Here is a 20,871-nt window from a genome sequence, read left to right as displayed (position 1 = left end):
TAAGGCTGAAAACAGATAGCAGCTTCCATATCAAAGCACTCGATACATTATTTTCTAATTTATGAGTACAAGACCTTCACTTAAATTTTTATAAACAATATATAATGAAGGTCAGGGAATCACATTAAAGGGTTAAATGGTTATCTATTTTTTTATTTATATTGTTCTCCTTGAACAATATACTTGAAAAAGATGTCAGTTTTCCTTATGAAAATAACTGAAGAGCATAAGTTTCATCTTAGAATTCTAGCCACCCACTGATTATTTGACTGATACTTTCTTAGTGTTTGTGTCAGCCTCTGCATGTTAGTTAAATGCTTTATTACTGTTTTGGTTAGGGTCAATTGCTTTATTGCTGTGTTTAGGGCCCAGATGCTTCAGCTGCCATAAACCGGGGGGGGGAGGAACTTTTGCAGAAGTGAAAGTTCTTTAGTTTTCCTGGGAAGGACTATTGCTGAATTGAAAATGATTTAGCTTTGTATCGGGGAAACGAAAGTTATCCTGCATGGAAGATGATGACTTCTGATGCTGACACTCACGTGGAGATGGAGTGGATGGAGGATCGGTCATGATTGCTGAACCTTGGGGGGAGGTGGGGCTAAGGTGTGAACTTCTTGGGTAAACCACACCTTTTTATTTCAGTGTTTGCTTTATCTGCGTTGCTATCAGTTCATTCGCAATAAAAGATACCTTTCTCTACAAACAATGGAGTTGGGGTTTTTCGTTCTTGAGTTCTGAAAGGAGGCACACCTGACATTAAGTGTTGTGACTCATCCTCCCTCCTCTCCTCAGACGGGCCCCTCCCGTCTCCAACCGGGCCTTTTATCAGACTCCGAGTCTGATAATGAAGATGAACGACCTGTCATGACTCCAGCCCCCGGCCCTGGCCCCATGCCCGGAGAGGATTCAAGGAGTGAAAGGAGAAGCCCAATAAACCTCACTCATACAGTGTGTGTTCCTTTCGCTCAGCCTTCAGAGCAGGAAGCCAGCCAGGTGGTGGAATTACCTGGGCCTACTCCCTCTTTCCCAGACGCTGACAGCAGATCCAGCTGAAGACAATTCAGAGTGGGTGGACCCTCACTTCCGGAGATCTGAGAGGCGACACCAGCAGAAGGAAGGGTGGGGCAGGCCTGGATAAATGCTGAGTCATGGAGCCACACCCCACAGCCTATATAAAGGACCTGCTTTTGGCATTCCAACCTTGAGTCAAACAAAATCTTATCTAGTTTGCTGATACCGGACCCTATCGCTGAAGTCACAACTTGGACTCCTGCCTGCCCTGATAAACCTCGAAGCCACTTGGCAAGCTGCAGAGGCTTCGTTGCCAAGTTTGTTACGGACTTCCTTGACTTGTTCGTCCGAGTGGGGGTGGGACACGACATTAAGCAAGCACCCACCTATCAGCCATCCAGGACCTACACCGTGGGGGCTGAGGAAAGGATGTCTGATTCAGGAAGTGACCAGGAACAGATGGGTGCAGCAGGGCATCCCACGACCAACAAGCTGAATAGGAGGCAACTGACTGGCTTACCAAATTACAACTTGAAGTGAAAGAGGAGAAGCCAAAATGGTCACTAGGAGTTGGAAGGCTGCCAGAGTCTGGAGATGACTTTTCAGGAGTTACAATGACCAGACGCAGAGGAGGAGAGCCCCTCGAAAGGAAGATCTACAAATTGCACAAGCTGTAAGGCTGTATAGGGATGGAATTGAGAAGCGGAGGGTGCATGAAAGGTACCAATTGTCTGCTCGGAGTCTTGCTGGAAAGGGAGGGGATGAGCGAGACCGGGGGGGACTGAAGGAGCTGCTTACACTGAAGGAGCTGCTAGAGGCTGGGAGGAAGCAGTCCAGAGCTACTACTAGAGACCAGGCCCCCCCTTCTGACCAGAGATTGCCATGCAGACAAAAAGGCCTAAAATTCCCCCTCTGCCTGGAAAATATAATGGGGAAAATATAATGGGGATTCAAAAAGACGTGGGTGTTTCCTAGCTCAAGTGTGGAATCATGTGAGATGCATAACCAGAGCTTTGGAAGGAGTGGCATCAGATTGGTCTGTAACCCTTCACAATGAGAACTCCCCATTGCTAAATAACTACAACCAGTTTATGGCTGCCCTGAGAGCACGATTTGAGGATCCCCTGGCTGAATGTAAGGTGAGAATCTGGATGAAGTTCATCCAGCAAGGGAGGAGGCCTGTGTTGTGTCTTGCCCGCTCTCACCGCAGCCGGGGTCTGCTTATCTGCTTCCGAACGCTGAAGAATGTCCTAGCAGGCCTCCCGGCCCCAGCCCTGGCTCTATGCCCAGACAGGCTGAGGAGGGGGCATCTCCCAGCCCCAGCCCTGGCTCCATGCCCAGACAGGCTGAAGAAGAGCAAGTATCTCCAGCCCCCAGCTCTGGCTCCATGCCCAGGCAAACGGAGCAACTAGACCCCTCCCCCTCCTCCACAGCATATGAGCCTGAGGAAGGTCAATTACCAACAGCTGCCGATTGGAGTGACCCTCGCGTCAGAAGGATTGATAGGCGGAGGCAACAGAAGGAAGGGAGGGGCAGGCCTGGATAAGTGCTGAGTCATGGAGCCACACCCCATGGCCTATATAAAGGATCTGCTTTCTGGCATTCTCTGAGTCAGGCAAAGTCTAAACATATCTTGCTGAAGTCACTTTCTGGTCTCCTGCCTGCCCTGAGGACTTTGCTAGGACTTTGGCAGAGCTGCAGAGGCACACCTGATTTGGATTTCCCTGACCCAGCCGTCAGCAGAGGAGTGGGACATGACATCTTGCCTGACTCCTACACATCTACACCACAAGATGGATCAGCAACAGCTGGCGCTGATTGTGCAGCAGCTACAAGCAGATAACCAGCAACTGCAACAGCAAGTCGCCCAGCTGACTGCTCAACTGGCTGCTGGGAATGCCCCAGCAGTCCAACCTCCTCCTCCTCCTCCTCCCCAGCACCACAGCCCGGTACCGGTGCCGGAGAAGTTCTCAGGACGGATGGAGATGTTCCCGGCCTTCATGGCCCAGTGCCAGACCTACATGGCAATGGGGGCGGGGGACTTTCCAGATGACCAAGCCAGGGTGGCCTTCGTGATGAACCTGTTGTCTGGCCAGGCTGCGCAGTGGGCCACGCCTTTGCTGCTCAGGGACAGCCCCTTGCTGGCGGACTACCAGGGGTTCTGGGGGCAACTGCGCCTAATGTATGAAGACCTCGTGCGGGCCCAGACGGCTGCCTGGCGCCTAAGAGAGATCCAACAAGGGCCCCGCCCCCTCCGGGAGTACATCGCGGAATTCCGGTTGCTGTGCCACAATTCGGACTGGAACGACACGGCACTGGCCAACGCGTTCAAGAGGGGCCTTTCGGAAGAGCTCCAGGACGAGCTGGCTCGGGTGGAGGCGCCACGGACCCTCGCTGACCTGGTGCCCCTCTGCCTGCGCCTCGACACCCGTCTCCAGCAACGGCTGTTCCATCGCCGCCAGCAACCGTCAAAGACCGTCGCCCTCCCTCGACCCATGCCGACCCCGTCCCGGGCTGCCCCGCGCTTCGTGGCCGCCGCCGAGGAGCCCATGGAGTTAGGAGCGGCCAGGCCTCGCCTGACGGCCCAGGAGCAGAGCCGGAGGCGCCAAGGGGGGCTGTGCTAGTATTGTGGGGAGCCCGGCCATTTCGCCGCCGCATGCCCCAGGAAGCGCGGCGGAGCACGTGCGCCCGTCCCCAAATCCCAGCCTGGCCAGTTGGGAAACGGGGCAGGCCCGGCCTCGGGGAAACCTTAGGCCGGGCACGGACCAAGCCCCCACCAGACATGGCTGACGTGGACCCCGGGCCCCCTTGGCACCTGATTTTGGACACCCGGGTGTGGGTGGGTGACCGGCCGGAGGGGATCCCGGCGCACGTGCTGGTGGATTCGGGGGCCACCACGAACTTTATGGACCGGGCCTTCGTGGACCATTTTGGGGTCCCCTTGGTACCGGTGGAACCTCCGATGAGCATCGAGACCATCGACGGGAGGGAGCTGGTGGCCGGACCCATTAACTTCGCCACACAGCCCTTGCGCCTCGCCATCGGGGACCACGAGGAGGCGATTCGCTTCTACGTGACGGCGGACCTCCACTTCCCGGTGATCCTCGGATTGGCCTGGCTGCGGACTCACGACCCTCAGGTGGCCTGGTCGCGGAATGCCATCTCGTTTCCCAGCCTGCAGTGTGTCGATCACATCCGCCACACCTGCGCCGGCCAGGACGTCTTCACCCCGGCTGTCGCCGTGCCCCCTGAGCTGCAGGACTTCGCTGACGTCTTCAGCGAAAAGGAGGCAGACCGCTTGCCCCCGCACCGGCCCTACGACTGCCCCGTGGACCTGCAACCCGGCGCCCCGCTGCCAACAGGACACCTGTATTCCATGTCCGAGCCCGAGTTGGCCGCCCTCAGGGACTTTCTGGACAAAAATCTGGCCCGAGGGTTCATCCGGCCTTCCAAGTCCCCTCTGTCAGCCCCGGTCCTCTTCGTGAAAAAGAAGACGGGGGATTTGCGCCTGTGTTGCAACTACCGCCAGCTGAACGCCATCACGGTGCGGAATCGCTACTCCCTGCCGCTCATCCCAGAGCTGATGGACCGGCTGCGGGAGGCCTCCATCTTTACCAAGCTCGATCTCCAGGGGGCCTACAACCTGGTGCGGATGCGTGAAGGGGACGAGTGGAAGACGGCGTTCGGCACCCGGTACAGACACTATGAGTACACGGTCATGCCGTTCGGGCTGACCAACGCCCCCGCCGTCTTCCAACATTTTATGAACGATGTGTTCCGGGACATGTTGGATCGGTTCGTTGTGATCTACCTGGACAACATCCTGGTCTACTCCCGGTCCAGGGAAAGTCACCTCCAGCACCTCCGCCTGGTCCTGCAGCGCCTGCGGGAGCACCAGCTCTACGCCAAGCTGGAGAAGTGCTTTTTCCTCTGGCCGTCCAGCGAGTTCCTCGGGCACATCCTCTCACCCGAGGGGATCACCATGGACCCGCGCAAGGTGGAGGCCCTGAGCAGTTCGGAAGCCCCACGTCGGGTGAAGGATGTCCAGCAGCTGCTGGGCTTCGCCAATTACTATTGGACCTTCATCCCGGGCTTTGCCATGCTGATGGCTCCGCTCACCCAGCTCCTCCAGAAGAAGGTCCCATTCCGGTGGGGTTCCCCGCAGGAGGAAGCCTTCACGGCTCTCAAGAAGGCTTTCGTCACGGAGCCCATCCTGCGACATCCCGACCCGCACCGGCCTTTCGTGGTGGAGACGGATGCCTCCAACGTCGCCCTCGGAGCGGTGCTGCTACAGGCCCAGGCGGATGGTGGCACTCTTTTTCCCTGCGCGTACTACTCGCGGAAGCTCAACCCTTCCGAGCGCAACTATACCATCTGGGAAAAGGAGTTGCTGGCTATCAAGGCCGCGTTCGAGGCATGGCGGCACCACCTGGGAGGGGCCTGGCATCAGGTGGAGGTCCGAACGGACCATCGGAACCTCGAACATCTCACCACGGCTCGGAAGTTGAACCAGCGGCAGATCCGGTGGTCGCTGTTCTTTGCCCGGTTCAACTTCCGCGTCACCTATATCCCCAGCGGCCACAACCGGAGGGCGGATGCCCTGTCCCGTAAGCCAGAGTACCTGAGCGCCCAAGACCCTCTTCCTCCACGGACAGTACTGCCGGTGGAAGCCTTGGCCGCCGCCCGGGAACCGGTGGACTTACGGGCCCGGGTGCGAGAGGCACAGTGCCAAGACGCCTGGTCTCAGCAGTGGCGAGCGGAGGCGGGCCCCACGTCTCCGTGGACATTGGAAGACGACGTACTCAAGTTCCGGGGGAGGTTGTATGTGCCCACGGGACCGCTCCGGTCCCTCATCCTGGCCCAGTGCCACGACAACCCTGCCGCGGGCCATTTCGGGTTTTTCAAGACTCTCAACCTGGTGACGCGGACCTTCTGGTGTCCCCGGGTGCAGCATGATGTCCATGCCTATGTGACGTCCTGCGTGCTGTGCCGGCAAGCCAAGGCCGCCACAGGGGCCCCTCCCGGTCTCCTCTAGCCCTTGCCGACTCCTGACAGACCCTGGGGGGCGATTTCCATGGACTTCCTCACGGACCTGCCGCCGTCCTCGGGGTTCACCACGGTGCTGGTGGTGGTGGACATGCTCACCAAGATGGTACACTTCATCCCGTGCCGCGGGCTGCCCACCGCCGCCAAGACGGCCCGTCTCTTCTTGCAGCACGTCTTCCGCCTCCACGGTCTGCCGGACAGGGTGGTGTCGGACCGTGGGGCGCAGTTCACGGCTCGCTTTTGGAAGAGCCTGATGGCCGCATTGGAGGTGCAGGTGTGCCTGTCGTCGGCACACCATCCGGAGACCGACGGCGGGACGGAGAAGGTCATCGGCATCCTAGAGCAGTACCTCCGGTGCTTCGTGAACCAGCAGCAGGACAACTGGGCCGATTACCTGTCCCTGGCGGAGTTCGCATTCAACAACTCCCAACACACCTCCACCCAGACCACCCCGTTCCTGGCCAACTTGGGGTACCATCCACGGCTCTTCCCTCTGGCGCCCCCGGACTCCCCGGTTCCCGAGACACAGTCCTTTCTCTCCGAGTTGCACGCGGTCCAGCAGATGGTGCGTCGGCAGCTGAATCGGGCGAAGGATGACTACAAGCGGGTCGCCGATCGTTCCCGACGGGCAACACCCCCACTGGTGGTCAGAGACCGCGTGTGGCTCTCCACAAAGCATCTCCCGTCCGACCGGCCGGCGAAGAAACTGGACCACTGGTTCATCGGTCTGTTCCCCGTTGAGGCGGTCATCAATCCGGTGACCTACCGGCTGACCCTGCCGCATTCCATGCGGATCCATCCCGTCTTCCACCGGTCCTTGCTGATCCCTTAGGCCCCGCCGTGTCCCCTCCGGCGCCCAGCGCCGCCCGTCGCTGTCGATAAGGACGGGGTGGAGGAGTACAAGGTGCACAGCATACGCGACTCCCGCTGGCTGAAGGGGCGCTTCCAATACCTGGTTGCGTGGCAGGGGTACGGGACCGAGTTCACCTGGGTCGACGCCTCCGACGTCCACGCCCCGGACCTGGTGCGGGCCTTCCATGAGCAGAACCCGGCCCGACCGCATCCCGATCGTCAGCCCCGGGGGAAGGGCCCTGCGGTGAGGGATAGTATTGTGTCTTGCCCGCTCTCACCGCAGCCGGGGTCTGCTTATCTGCTTCTGAACGCTGAAGAATGTCCTCCCGGCCCCAGCCCTGGCTCCATGCCCAGACATGCTGAGGAGGGGGCATCTCCCGGCCCCAGCCCTGGCTCCATGCCCAGACAGGCTGAAGAAGAGCAAGTATCTCCAGCTCCCAGCTCTGGCTCCATGCCCAGGCAAACGGAGCAACTAGACCCCTCCCCCTCCTCCACAGCATGTGAGCCTGAGGAAGGTCAATTACCAACAGCTGCCGATTGGAGTGACCCTCGCGTCAGAAGACTTGATAGGCAGAGGCAACAGAAGGAAGGGAAGGGCAGGCCTGGATAAGTGCTGAGTCATGGAGCCACACCCCATGGCCTATATAAAGGATCTGCTTTCTGGCATTCTCTGAGTCAGGCAAAGTCTAAACATATCTTGCTGAAGTCACTTTCTGGTCTCCTGCCTGCCCTGAGGACTTTGCTAGGACTTTGGCAGAGCTGCAGAGGCACACCTGATTCGGATTTCCCTGACCCGGCCGTCAGCGGAGGAGTGGGACACGACAGCCTGTAGCGGAGTACACCCAAGAATTTCGTGAGTTGGTGCCTTACATGAGAGGGTGGTTGGAGATTGCTTTGTTGTAAAAATACAAGGATGGCTTGAATGAAGAGATTTATACAAATTGCCAGTTGCGTGGGGCCCCCCACACCCTGCAGGGCTGGTATGTCTTGATGGCTGATGTGGAAATCGACCTGGCTAGAGATCGTGTTCAGAGTGGTTGCAGATGGAGGCAGGTCTCTCTCCCGCCCCACAAGGGAGTTCCGAAAAATGTTGGGGGTGCACCCAGCTTGAAATCAAAGTCCATGGTGTGTTTCAGAGATGGAAAGAATGCCATCGAGCAGCCGACTGTGTTGCCAAGTCGGCAACCCAGACAACCCCAGGCGGCAGCAAAGGGGTTGGGATGTCACCCACCAAGGCTCGTGAGGTTGCCAAGAAGGGAGTGGACATTGTCAAAGTCATTCCTGCCCAAAGGGAGTTGAGAGTTCTGACTGGCTTTGATGACAGCAAATCCAGAACTGAGTCGGATGAAGACTTATTGGTGATTTGGAAAGGGGGACCCCTGACCATCCCAGTGGAATTACATGTCTTGTCTACCGGGGCCCATGGGAAATTGCTAGCTTTTCTGGATTCGGGGTGTACCAGGTGTGTCATCAGCCCCGAAGTTGTGGAGAAAATGGGACTAAGATTAAAGACCCATAGCTTTTTGCCAGCTAGATGGATCAGTAGCAGGGGGAGGCCCCACACATTTTGTAACCGAACCAGTAGAGATGACCATGGGGGATCACCAAGAAACCCTGAATTTTGTGGTGATCCCGGGCATGGACCAACCTGTATTACTGGGACTGCCCTGGCTTCAGAAATGGAACCCACAAATAAACTGGAGAACAGGCGTGCTGCGGTTCCGCTCTAACCCATGCAGGGTAGAAGAGAAAGTTCCAAAAGGAGAGGGAGTCGCACCAATCGAAGTAATGGCAGGGGTGACAGAACACTTGGATGGTGAGGATAGGATTCCTAAAGAATATTGGGACCTTGAGGTGGTTTTTAGTGAAAAGGCATCCGATGTGTTTCCCCTTCATAGACCCACAGATTGCAGTATTGAAATCCTTCCGGGGGTAAAGCTCTCTAAACCAAAATCCTACCCTATGATGCCTAGAGAATTGGAAGAGCTACGGAAGTTTATTGATAAAAACTTAAAGCGGGGGTTTATTCAACCAGCCAGGCCACGAGTAGCTGCTCCGGTGATGTTCAGAGAGAAGAATGGGTTGGTCCGCCTATTGGTGGACTATAGGAATTTAAACGGTATTTGTGTGGAGAAGGTTTACCCTATGCCACTTATGAAGGATATGTTAGCCCATTTGTCAAAAGGGAAGTTTTTCACCAAGCTGGAATTGCAGGAAGCGTATTATAGAGTGCGCATCAAGGAAGGAGACGAGTGGAAAACCACCTTTAACTGTCCCTTAGGCTGTTTCCAATTCCGTGTACTCCTGTTCGGATTGCAAGTGGCTCCAGCAGTGTTCATGCAGCTGATCAATGCAGTTCTCCATGAGCATCTGTTCAAGGGGTTTTTGGTTTATCTCAATGACATTCTCATTTACACAGAAACCATGGACAAACATGTGAAATTGGTGAGAGCGGTTCTCAAAAAAACTATTGGCTGCTGAGTTATATGAGAAACTGTCTAAATGTGATTTTCATCAAACCAAAATTGACTATTTGGGATACAGTATATCACCAGAGGGGTTAGAAATGGACCCAGAAAAGGTGCAAGCGGTGTTGGAATGGGTGCCGCCATGCACACGCAGGCAGCTTCAAAGTTTTCTGGAATTTGCAAACTTCTACCGACAGTTCACTCCTTCATTTGTTAAAATTGCTCTGCCTATTACAAATCTCTTGAAAACAAAGGGGGATGTTAAACCAAAACCGGGCCGACTGTTAGAATGGTCTATGGAATGTCAAGCGGCATTTGAGAAGCTGAAACGACTCTTTGCGGCTGAACCAGTCCTTAAGCACCCGGACATGGATGCCCCATTTATTATCCAGGCCAATGCCAGTGACATTGTGGTTGGGGTAGTTTTACTTCAAGCAAATGCCGATGGGAAGTTACAACCTTGTGCGTATACCTCTCGGAAGTTAATGGACATGGAAAGAAGGTGGGCTATATGGGAGAAGCAGGCATTTGCGGTGCGCTGGGCCCTGCTGACATGGAGACAGCTTCTGGAGGGAGCTAAACACCCAGTCAAGGTGTGGACTGATCACAAAAATCTTGAAGCCTTGAGAATGCCCAGGAAACTGTCCCCAAAACAAGCCCGGTGGGCTCAATACTTTAACGGATTCAATTTCTCATTACATTACATTCCGGGAGGAAAGAATTTTTTGGCAGATGCTCTTTCATGTTTACCTCAATATAATAGCGACCGCACGGAAGTAATTTGCCCTATTATCCCTGCACAGCAGCTAGCGGCTCCAGCAATAACGTGAGGCCAAGGAAAAGCTGAGGCATCTTTGCCGGGCGATCTGACCAACAATTAAAGGAAGTGTTGAAGACTGAAGCTTGGTTTAAAGCCCATTCAAACGAATGTACCATTCGCGATGGTCTACCTTGGGTGAGAGCTAAATTGTATGTTCCTGCCAGTCTAAGGGTAACTATATTGCAGCGTTGCCATGATGCCAAGGTGGCTGACATTTCGGTTTTGTGAAAACTTTGCATCTATTGAAAAGGCAATTCTGGTGGCCGGGACTAAAGAAGGACATTGAGTCATACATAGCAAGTTGTCCCATATGTGCAGCATCAAAGAGACTGCCAAGAAAGCCCTCAGGATTATTGCAAACTGTCACCAGGCTTGGAGCCCCATGGAGAGAGATATCTATGGACTTCATAGTGGAATTACCCGAAAGTGAGGGCAACACAGTGATATGGGTGGTTACTGATTTATTCTCTAAACAAGTGCATTTCATTCCATGCTCTAAAATATCTTCGGCTAAAACATTGGCTAAATTGTTTGTCCAACATATCTATAGATTGCATGGGGCATGTCAGCCTCCACTCCAATCTTCATATAGTTTTGAATGATTATATCAGTAGATAGAATGTACAATGTTTATTTCTGTATTATAACCTGTTAAGGAAATGAGATGTATCATGCCTCCGTCCAGGGTGAGGGAAAGGAGCCTATTATGTGTGTCGGCTGACATAACAGGGGGGAGGGATGATTAACTACTGAGTGTTATCAGCGCGCGCTTTTCTAACCGACACTTCATTCCTAAGTTGACTGACATCCAGAGACCTGTGGAAGAAGATTACCACGAGGGGCCGTGAAGGAGTTGGCATTGGACCAGACCAGCCTGACCTCCTGGAGGAGGAGGGACAATTGGGGGGATATGATATGTTAGCCATATTTTGTCTCAGTTCCAGCTTTGCTTGGCTGCTATCAAGACTGTAAAAGTAAAAGTACTTGTTTTCATTCCAAATGAAGTCAAGGTGAATTCTTTCCTATTTATAGTCGGAGGTAGCCTGACATTAAGCTGGAACTCACATCATGTCTACCAACCAGGATTGCAATCGCAATACCGAGGGGGGAGAAAACCCAAATGTGATGGAAGGCCTGCTGCCGGCTGAGCTGGGGGAGGCGTCCGGAGGAATTTCTGCTGACACTTTCGACCCTGAGCTGGAAGATTGCAGAGCTCGGTGGGCAGAGCAACTAAAACTGGAAGAGGAAGGGTGGAAACCAAGCACCGAAAAGCTTCCCTCTGGAGTAACTAAAAGGAAAAAGAAAAAAGGAAAAGAAAAACTTTCGGAAACAGAACAAGAGATAAGGGACAAGCTCCAGTTGGAGGAAGCCTTACGTCTGTTCCGTGAAGTGAAAGTGAGGCAAGCAGCTCGCCAAAGGTATGAATCCCCTATTCGGTCCTCCAGGTGGGAGGGAGAAGAGGAGGAAGAGAATACAAAGGGGCCAGCTAAGGGTGACTTCCAGGGTGGTGAGATTTCTGAAGAGCCAGGGCTGGAAACTCTCTCCCCAGAGGAGGCTGAATTGGATGAGGGCCGGGCGCCACCTGCTGACCAAGCAAGGCCACGCAGGGGAAGGAAAAAGCCAAAAATTCCCCCCATATCAGAGAAATTTGATGGAAATGCGAAGGAGTTGGGACTGTTCCTGGCGAAAGTGAATGACCACATGATAGACTGGGGGGAAGATTATTGGTCACAGGCAGCACAAGTGAGAGCTGTGACTCATAATTTGACCGGAAGAGCAGCTGCGTGGTATGTGTCGTTACATACAAACCACTCCCCCTTACTGCAAAACTACGAGCATTTTATGACTGCACTGAGGAGGAGGTTTGAGGACCCCCTGGCAGAGCAAAAGGCCAAAGGTCGGATGAAAACCATCAGGCAAGGGAGGAGGCCGGTGGCTGATTATAACCAGGAGTTCAGTGATTTAGTTCCCTTGATGAGAGGGTGGTCGGAGGTGACCCTTGTAGACATTTTCAAAGATGGTCTGAATGGAGATCTCTATGAACTGTGTCGAGCACGAGCCTCTCCAACTACGCTGTATGGCTGGTACACCCTGGCAGCAGAGATGGAAATCGAGTTAGTGAAGGACCGCGGCAGAAGACAGCGCATTGGAGGGCCATCCCTTGGCCGTTTTCCAGAAGGAACTTATAGGGACGTCCCTAGATTGGAGGGAGGAAGACCACGTTCGTCTGCGTGCTACAGATGTGGAAAAGAAGGCCACCGAGCAGCCGACTGTAGGGTTAAGTTGATGCCAAGCGCGACCTCTGGTGGTGAAATGGAACCAGTGAAGCCAGCGGCTAAGGCGCGTAAACCAGCAAAAGTGGGGGAGGCCGTTGCCAAGAAGGGCACGCCCATCAAGGAGGAGGCGGGAGTGTCGACCGATACTGACAATACAGTGGGGAAGGGCGTTGCCAAGAAGGGCACGCCCATCAAGGAGGAGGGCGAAGTGTCGACCGATACTGATGACAGCAAAACCACGTCAGAGTCCGATGAAGACCTTCTGGTGAGTTGGGCACGGGGCCCTTTGGACATTCCAGTTAATCTACACGTACCCTCTTCGGGTAATAAGGGGGAACTGCTAGCACTACTCGATTCTGGATGCACTAGATGTATGGTCAGTCCCGAACTAGTAGAAAAAATGGAACTAAGGTTGAGAACCTTAAGTAGGCCCATAGCGTTTGCACAGTTAGATGGCTCTGTGGCAGGGGGAGGGCCCGCCCATTTCATAACGGAACCCATAGAAATGATAATAGGAGACCACCGCGAAATTCTGAACTTCATAGTAGCCCCAGGAATGGACCAACCCCTGTTGTTAGGCTTGTCATGGTTGCGAAATGGAACCCCATATTAACTGGAGAACGGAGTCCCACGTTTCCGTTCCAAAACCTTAAAAGGGAAAAGAAACCCAAGAAGGGACCTACCGTGACCTTGCACCAGGATAAGTTAGGGGCAATGATTGAGCGGATAGACGGGAAGAGAATACCCAAGGAATACTGGGACTTGCGAGAAGTCTTTAGTGAGAAAGCATCAGGCGTACTTCCTCCCCATAGGCCTATTGACTGTGCCATAGACATCCTTCCGGGGTAAAGCTTCCAAAGCCAAAAGCTTATCCCATGACCCAAAAGGAATTGGGAGAACTACGTAAATTCATAGACAAAAACCTAGGCGGGGCTTTATCCAACCGGCTAGGCCTCGTGTGGCGCCAGTGATGTTCCGGGAAAAGAAAGATGGCTCCTTTCGTCTTATAGTTGACTATAGGAACCTAAACGCAGTGTCTTGAAAACATATATCCCATGCCACTCATGAAAGATATGTTAGCACATTTAGCGAAGGGAAAATTCTTCACCAAACTGGACCTGCGAGAAGCCTACTACAGAGTTCGTATAAAAGAGGGGGATGAATGGAAAACCGCTTTCAACTGTCCACTAGGATGTTTCCAGTTTAGTACTGCCATTTGGACTGCAGGGGCGCCGCAGTTTTATGCAACTAATAAATGAAATACTCCATCAGCATTTATTCAAAGGGTTTCTTGTCTACCTTGACGACATACTTATCTATACAGAAACAATGGAAGAACATATTAAACTAGTAAGAGCTGTACTCAAAAAGTTATTATCTGCAGAACTATATTGCAAGCTATCCAAATGTGATTTCCATCAAACCAAAATAGACTACTTAGGGTATCGCATTTCGGCTGATGGGTTAGAAATGGATCCAGAAAAAGTGAAAGCTGTCTTGGAATGGGCCCCCCCACGCACACGCAAACAACTCCAAAGTTTTTTGGGATTCGCAAATTTCTATCGTCAATTCATCCCTCCTTTGCTCAAATTGCTTTACCAATAACTAACCTCTTAAAACTAAAGGAGACACGAAACCCACACCACCATTACCCTCGAATGGACAATGGAATGTCAGGCAGCATTTGAAAAATTGAAACGACTTTTTGCCGCTGAACCTATTTTAAAGCACCCTGACATGGATGTTCCTTTTGTAATACAAGCTGATGCAAGTGATGTAGCAGTCGGAGCCGTCCTGCTCCAAAACAATGCTGATGGTAATTTACAACCCTGTGCTTTCACTTCTCGAAAATTGACTGAAACTGAAAGACGATGGGCTATTTGGGAAAAGGAAGCATTTGCAGTTCATTGGGCTCTCGACATGGAGACAATTCTTAGAAGGTTCAAATCATCCTTTTGAAGTTTGGACTGATCACAAAAATCTAGAAGCTCTAAAGACTCCTAGAAAACTTTCACCTAAACAAGCCCGCTGGGCTCAATATTTTAACCGCTTTAATTTTACTTTACATTATATTCCTGGGGGAAAAAACTTCTTAGCAGATGCTCTCTCACGTTTACCCCAATACAATTGCACTCGCTCCGACGTGGTTCAACCAATACTTCCCGTACAACAGTTGGCGGCCCCAGCAATAACTAGAAGCCACTCCAAAGCTGACCCCTCACTCCCAGATGAACTAACCAAGTCGTTTAAAGAAGCTTTAAACACCGATGACTGGTACTTAACCCATTCCCATGAATGCACACTCCGTGATGGACTAGCTTGGATTGGAACAAAACTATATGTTCCTCTATCACTCAGAGAAACCATCCTACAACGATGCCATGATGCCAAAATGGCAGGGCATTTTGGATTTGTGAAAACTTTGCATCTTCTTAAAAGACAGTTTTGGTGGCCAAGTCTTAAAAAAGACATTCAAGCATATGTAGCAAGTTGCCCTATTTGTGCATCATCCAAAAGGCCTCCAGGAAAACCTCCTGGACTACTTCAAACTGTAGCCAGGCCAGGAACCCCATGGAAAGAAATATCCATGGATTTCATAGTGGAATTACCTGAAAGTTCAGGCAATACTGTTATATGGGTTGTGACTGACCTTTTCTCCAAACAAGTCCATTTTATTCCATGTTCAAAAATACCCTCCTCAAAGACTCTAGCAAAGTTGTTTGTACAACACATTTATAGACTTCACGGAGTTCCTGATCGCATCATTTCAGATCGAGGAGTTCAATTCACTTCTCAATTTTGGAAAGAATTTTTACGACTCATTGGCTCCGCCCAAGGATTAAGCTCCTCCCATCATCCTCAAACTAATGGAAGCTGTGAACGTTCGAACTCTGTACTAGAACAATATCTGCGATGTTATGTTAACTACCAGCAAGACGATTGGTCTGATCTCTTACCTTTTGCTGAAGTTGCCTACAACAACTCAATTCATAGTAGCACAGGATTTACTCCCTTTAAAATAGCTTCAGGTCAAGATTTTGTTCCTATCTCGGAACTCCCAAAGGAAGAAACTACTGTTTCCTCTTTGTCAGAATGGATAGATCAAATACAAAGCACATGGAAAATGACTCGCAAAGCGATCGACGACGCTCACCGTGCGCATAAAAAACAAGCAGATAAAAAAAGGTCCCCTGAGAATAAATATCAAGTGGGCGATAAGGTTTATCTTTCCACCAAATATCTTCAAACCACTCAGAAATCTAAGAAACTTGGACCCAAATATGTGGGACCTTTCCCCATAGTAAAAATCATCAACCCCGTGACGGTACAACTAGATTTACCAAAAACACTTAGAAGAATCCACCCCGTTTTCCATGTCAGTTTGCTGAAACCTGAACACACGTCTACTTTCCGTCCTAACCGTACACCCCCTCCTATACCAATTCTCATAGAGGGAGAACAACACTTTGAAATAAAAGAAATTTTAGATTCAAGAAAACATAGAAATAAAATTCAATATCTTATTTCCTGGAAACATTTCCCGTTATCCCAAGCTGAATGGGTGAACAAAGAAGATGTTCGTGCATCGGAAAAGATAGCACAATTCTATAAAAAATATCCTGACAAACCCTAACTTCTCTTTTTTCTTTCTAGGACTGACGTCCTTGTTGCAGGAGGGCCGAATGTCAGCCTCCACTCCAATCTTCATATAGTTTTGAATGATTATATCAGTAGATAGAATGTACAATGTTTATTTCTGTATTATAACCTGTTAAGGAAATGAGATGTATCATGCCTCCGTCCAGGGTGAGGGAAAGGAGCCTATTATGTGTGTCGGCTGACATAACAGGGGGGAGGGATGATTAACTACTGAGTGTTATCAGCGCGCGCTTTTCTAACCGACACTTCATTCCTAAGTTGACTGACATCCAGAGACCTGTGGAAGAAGATTACCACGAGGGGCCGTGAAGGAGTTGGCATTGGACCAGACCAGCCTGACCTCCTGGAGGAGGAGGGACAATTGGGGGGATATGATATGTTAGCCATATTTTGTCTCAGTTCCAGCTTTGCTTGGCTGCTATCAAGACTGTAAAAGTAAAAGTACTTGTTTTCATTCCAAATGAAGTCAAGGTGAATTCTTTCCTATTTATAGTCGGAGGTAGCCTGACAGGGCACCTTAATGCATAATTTCGGACCATAGTGTTCAGTTCACTTCCCAATTCTGGAAGGAGTTCCTGAAACTATTAGGCTCCGGAGTTAACCCAGGGGTTAAGCTCCACCCATCATCCTCAAAATAATGGGCCTGTGAGAGATCTAATTCGGTTCTGGAACAGTACCTGAGGTGTTATATAAATTATCAGCAGGACAATTGGGCAGACCTACTACCTTTTGCAGAGGTCACCTATAATAACTCTGTTCACAGCACTACTGGCTTTACACCTTTCAAGGTTGTTTCTGGGCAAGACTTTGCACCAATCCCAGAACTGCCTGCGGAAAAACCAGCTATACCTTTGTTAGCTGAGTGGATTGAACAGGCACAAAGTACCTGGGTGATAACCCACAAGGGTTATCCACCAAGTATTTGCAAACTACTCAGAAATCAAAGAAATTGGTCCCAAATATGTTGGCCCTTTCCCCATTGTGTGGGTGATAAATCCAGTCACTGTCCAGCTGGAACTACCAAAAAATTTGCGAAGGATTCACCCTGTATTCCATGTTAGCTTGATAAAGCCTTAACATACATCTCCCCTTTGGTCAGACCTCCAGTGCCTATCCTCATTGAGGGGGAGGAACATTTTGAAGTAAAGGAGATTCTGGACTCTAGGAAGCATAGGGGTAAAGTGCAGTACCTTGTGGCTTGGAAACACTTCCCACTGCCCCAAGCTGAATGGGTCAATAAAGAAGATGTAAACGCCCTTATGAAATTGGCTCTGTTCTATGAAAAGTATCCTGATAAACCTTGATTAATTTCTGTTTTCTTTTCTAGGACTGATGTCCTTTCTGCAGGAGGGGCGAATGTCAGCTTCTGCATGTTAGTTAAATGCTTTATTACTGTTTTGGTTAGGGTCAATTGCTTTATTGCTGTGTTTAGGGCCCAGATGCTTCAGCTGCCATAAACCGGGGGGGGAGGGGGAGGAACTTTTGCAGAAGTGAAAGTTCTTTAGTTTTCCTGGGAAGGACTATTGCTGAATCGAATGTGATTTAGCTTTCTATCGGGGAAACGAAAGTTATCCTGCATGGAAGATGATGCCTTCTGACGCTGATGCTCACGTGGAGATGGAGAGGACGGAGGATTGGTCACGATTGCTGAACCTTGGGGGGAGGTGGGACTAATGTTGAACCTTTTGGGTAAACCACACCGTTTTATTTCAGTGCTTGCTTTACCTGCATTGCTATCAGTTCATTCTCAGTAAAAGATACCTTTCTCTACAAACAATGGGGTTGGGGGTTTTCTTTCTTGAGTTCTGAAAGGAGGCATGCCTGACAGTTTGTCCTTTATCCTATATATTAAACTCCCCTGCAGCCATTTCCTTTCTTAGTAATATCAAATAAATGTTGTTATATATTGGCTAATGAGCCAACAGAAATCTATGTAATTTAATAAAATTAAGTTGACTTTGTTAGATAGTGTAAACAATCTGATTTTGTAATAAAAACTGAGCTACAAACTTCCTGATAATAAAGATCATTGGTGGGTATGATTTCTTCAATGAATTGTCAATAACTTCCAAAAAGTCCCAAAGGTGCTGTCAGCTTCCGCTTGCTACAATTTTATTACTCTGTTTACTCTCTACTGATTTATGCATTAATTGCTCTGCTTGCTACAGCTGTCATGGAAATGGGGGGGGAGGAGCTTTCTTGGCTATGGGTAGCAGGGGGGAAAGCAAGCTGGTGGAGATGCTGTGACAAGAAGAGGATTAGAAGAAGTTTCCCTCTTTGTTTCTCGGCAGTTGGGAGGCGTGCTGATAACGGTCAAGGCCAACCGTCCGTGCATACCAGAGGATGTTCCTCTGAAGGAACATGGATTGGACAATACTGACCGGAACTAAGGGAGGAGGGCTTTGGGGATATTTCCTATATGTGAATTTCGTGCCTATTGCTTCAGATCTTTCTTTACTTTGGTTGCATTCAGTTCATACTCAGTAAAAGTACCTTTCTCTATGAAAATGGAGTTGGGGGTTTTCTTTCTTGAGTACTGAAAGGAGACACACCTGACAGGTGCTTTTTTTCAGCAGGCAGCTGGACTTTCTTATTTTTTATCTTTCTTTGAAGACATTTCACTTCTCATCCAAGAAGCTTCTTCAGCTCTGATTGGAGGTCGGGAATGGAAGGATTTACCGTATTTTTCAGAGTATAAGATGCACTTCCCCCCCCCAAAGAGGGTGAACATTTGAGTGCATCTTTTATACCTAATCTAGCCCCACCCACCCACTGGCCCCCACTCTTTAGCCTATGTACGTTTTCTAATAATAATAATAATAATAATATTTTAATTTGTATACCGCCCTTCTCCCGAAGGACTCAGGGCGGTGCACAGCCAAAATAAAATACAAAAAGAACAGCACATACAGTACTAAGAACAACCCTTAAAAGACTTATTCAATTGGTCAAATTTAAAATACAGTAACACCCTATAAAATTTACAAAAATTTAAAACTCATAAAAGCAAATTAAAATTTTAAAAATCAAGCCAGTCCAGCAAGACAAAATAAATAGGTTTTAAGTTTGCGGCGAAAGGTCCGAAGGTTGGATAGTTGACGAAGTCCAGGGGGAAGTTCGTTCCACAGGGTAGGAGCCCCCACAGAGAAGGCCCTCCCCCTGGGGGCCGCCAGTAGACATTGCTTGGCTGACGGCACCCTAAGGAGCCCTCAAACTTTGGAGCTTTTGGAGGCTGCAAACTCAGCCCCTCAAACAGAGCTTTTGGAGGGTAAAAAAGCAAGGTGCAGAGGCCAAAATGGCAACCCAGAACAGCTGCTGCCTTGTTGGACCAATTCCGTACTTTGCCTGCTGTACTCACTGGATTGACCTGCAATGATCAGCTGCATTTTTGAAGCTGCGTATCTGCCCCAATGAGGCACAAACAAGCGTAGTGAGCACACTCACAACCAGTGAATCTGTTGCTAAAGTTCACCTCTGGGAACAGCTGATTGGGGGTATTCCAGGAGGCCGATCCACCCGCCAATCAGCTGATCATGCTGAATCAGGCTAATGTGCTGAAGCCGACCAGGCTGTTTGCTAAGGACTCTAGCCAGATGAATACCAATGGATGCCGGTACGCAGAGGAAGAAATTTTTTTCCCCTTATTTTCCTCCCCAAAAACTAAGGTGTGTCTTATACTCCGGAGCGTCTTATACTCCAAAAAATACAGTATATTCCTTGCAGACAGCTGGTCGTTTGCATTCTTTTAGAGAGTTGCTGAAGCAACTTGGAGGTTTATCTGTGTCCTCAGGGTCACCTGAACTCCAAAGTGGGTGAGAGATTCAGAAGAAAGATTCAGATTCTTGACCTGTCAAAGACCAGTAGATACAATTTTCTCTGTTGCTTTCGACACTTTAAATACATTTATGCCTATCTTCTGCAGGATTTTCCAGCTTCTGTAAAACACAGCTAAGTACTGGCTTTAGTTTTGTGCTCAATTTTGTTTATAAACCTAATCTTGTTTCATTCTATTCCCTTTTCTTTCAAAGCACAAGCCTATTTATATTGGGATAGAATCTCAGCTGGTCTGAAATGGAACAGCTCCACTCCTTCCCTTTAATTTTAAGCTGCAATTATGTACTCAAGAATCAGAGACTTTTACTACAACTGCACAAAAGCAATACAAGAGCTTAATTCAGCCTTCAGGCTCTGCCTCTTGCCTAGGCAAAGGGTGGTTTGCTCTTTGTGCATGTCCCATTCCTTTACAAAAACCTGCAGTAAGGCAAGCACATTCATTGGACATTCGTCTCCTCTGTCCCTTCCCATAGGTTTTCTGCAGAAAAGAAGCAATATTTTTCATGCTGCAAAGATATTCTTTTTCATGCATTGTACTCCACATTTTTAAGGAGAAAAAAAAACTGAGTTCAAATTATTCAGACAACAGCCCTCATTTCACCTATTTGCTTGATTACAAGGAAGTATTTCATTCATTAAAACCCATTTCATACTGAGTATGAAATAATCATGTTCTACCCATAAACAGGTAAAATGAACTAGACATTTCAAGGTGTGATAAAAGGCATGAAAGAACATAAAAATATTATTTTATTACCTGATAAAGCAACAAAGATATCATTCATGGTACTGGGAGTACCACAAGGTTTCAAACAAATAACTTGCTGGGTGAGTGACTGAAATCAGCTGAACTACTGATTTATTTATTTACTTAAAAAGGTAAAGGTTCCCCTTGCACATACGT

Source organism: Ahaetulla prasina, chromosome 5 (genome assembly GCF_028640845.1).
Source record: "Ahaetulla prasina isolate Xishuangbanna chromosome 5, ASM2864084v1, whole genome shotgun sequence".
Lineage (NCBI taxonomy): Eukaryota > Metazoa > Chordata > Lepidosauria > Squamata > Colubridae > Ahaetulla > Ahaetulla prasina.
The sequence above is the reverse complement of the archived record's forward strand: the minus strand, read 5'-3'. Positions refer to the sequence as shown.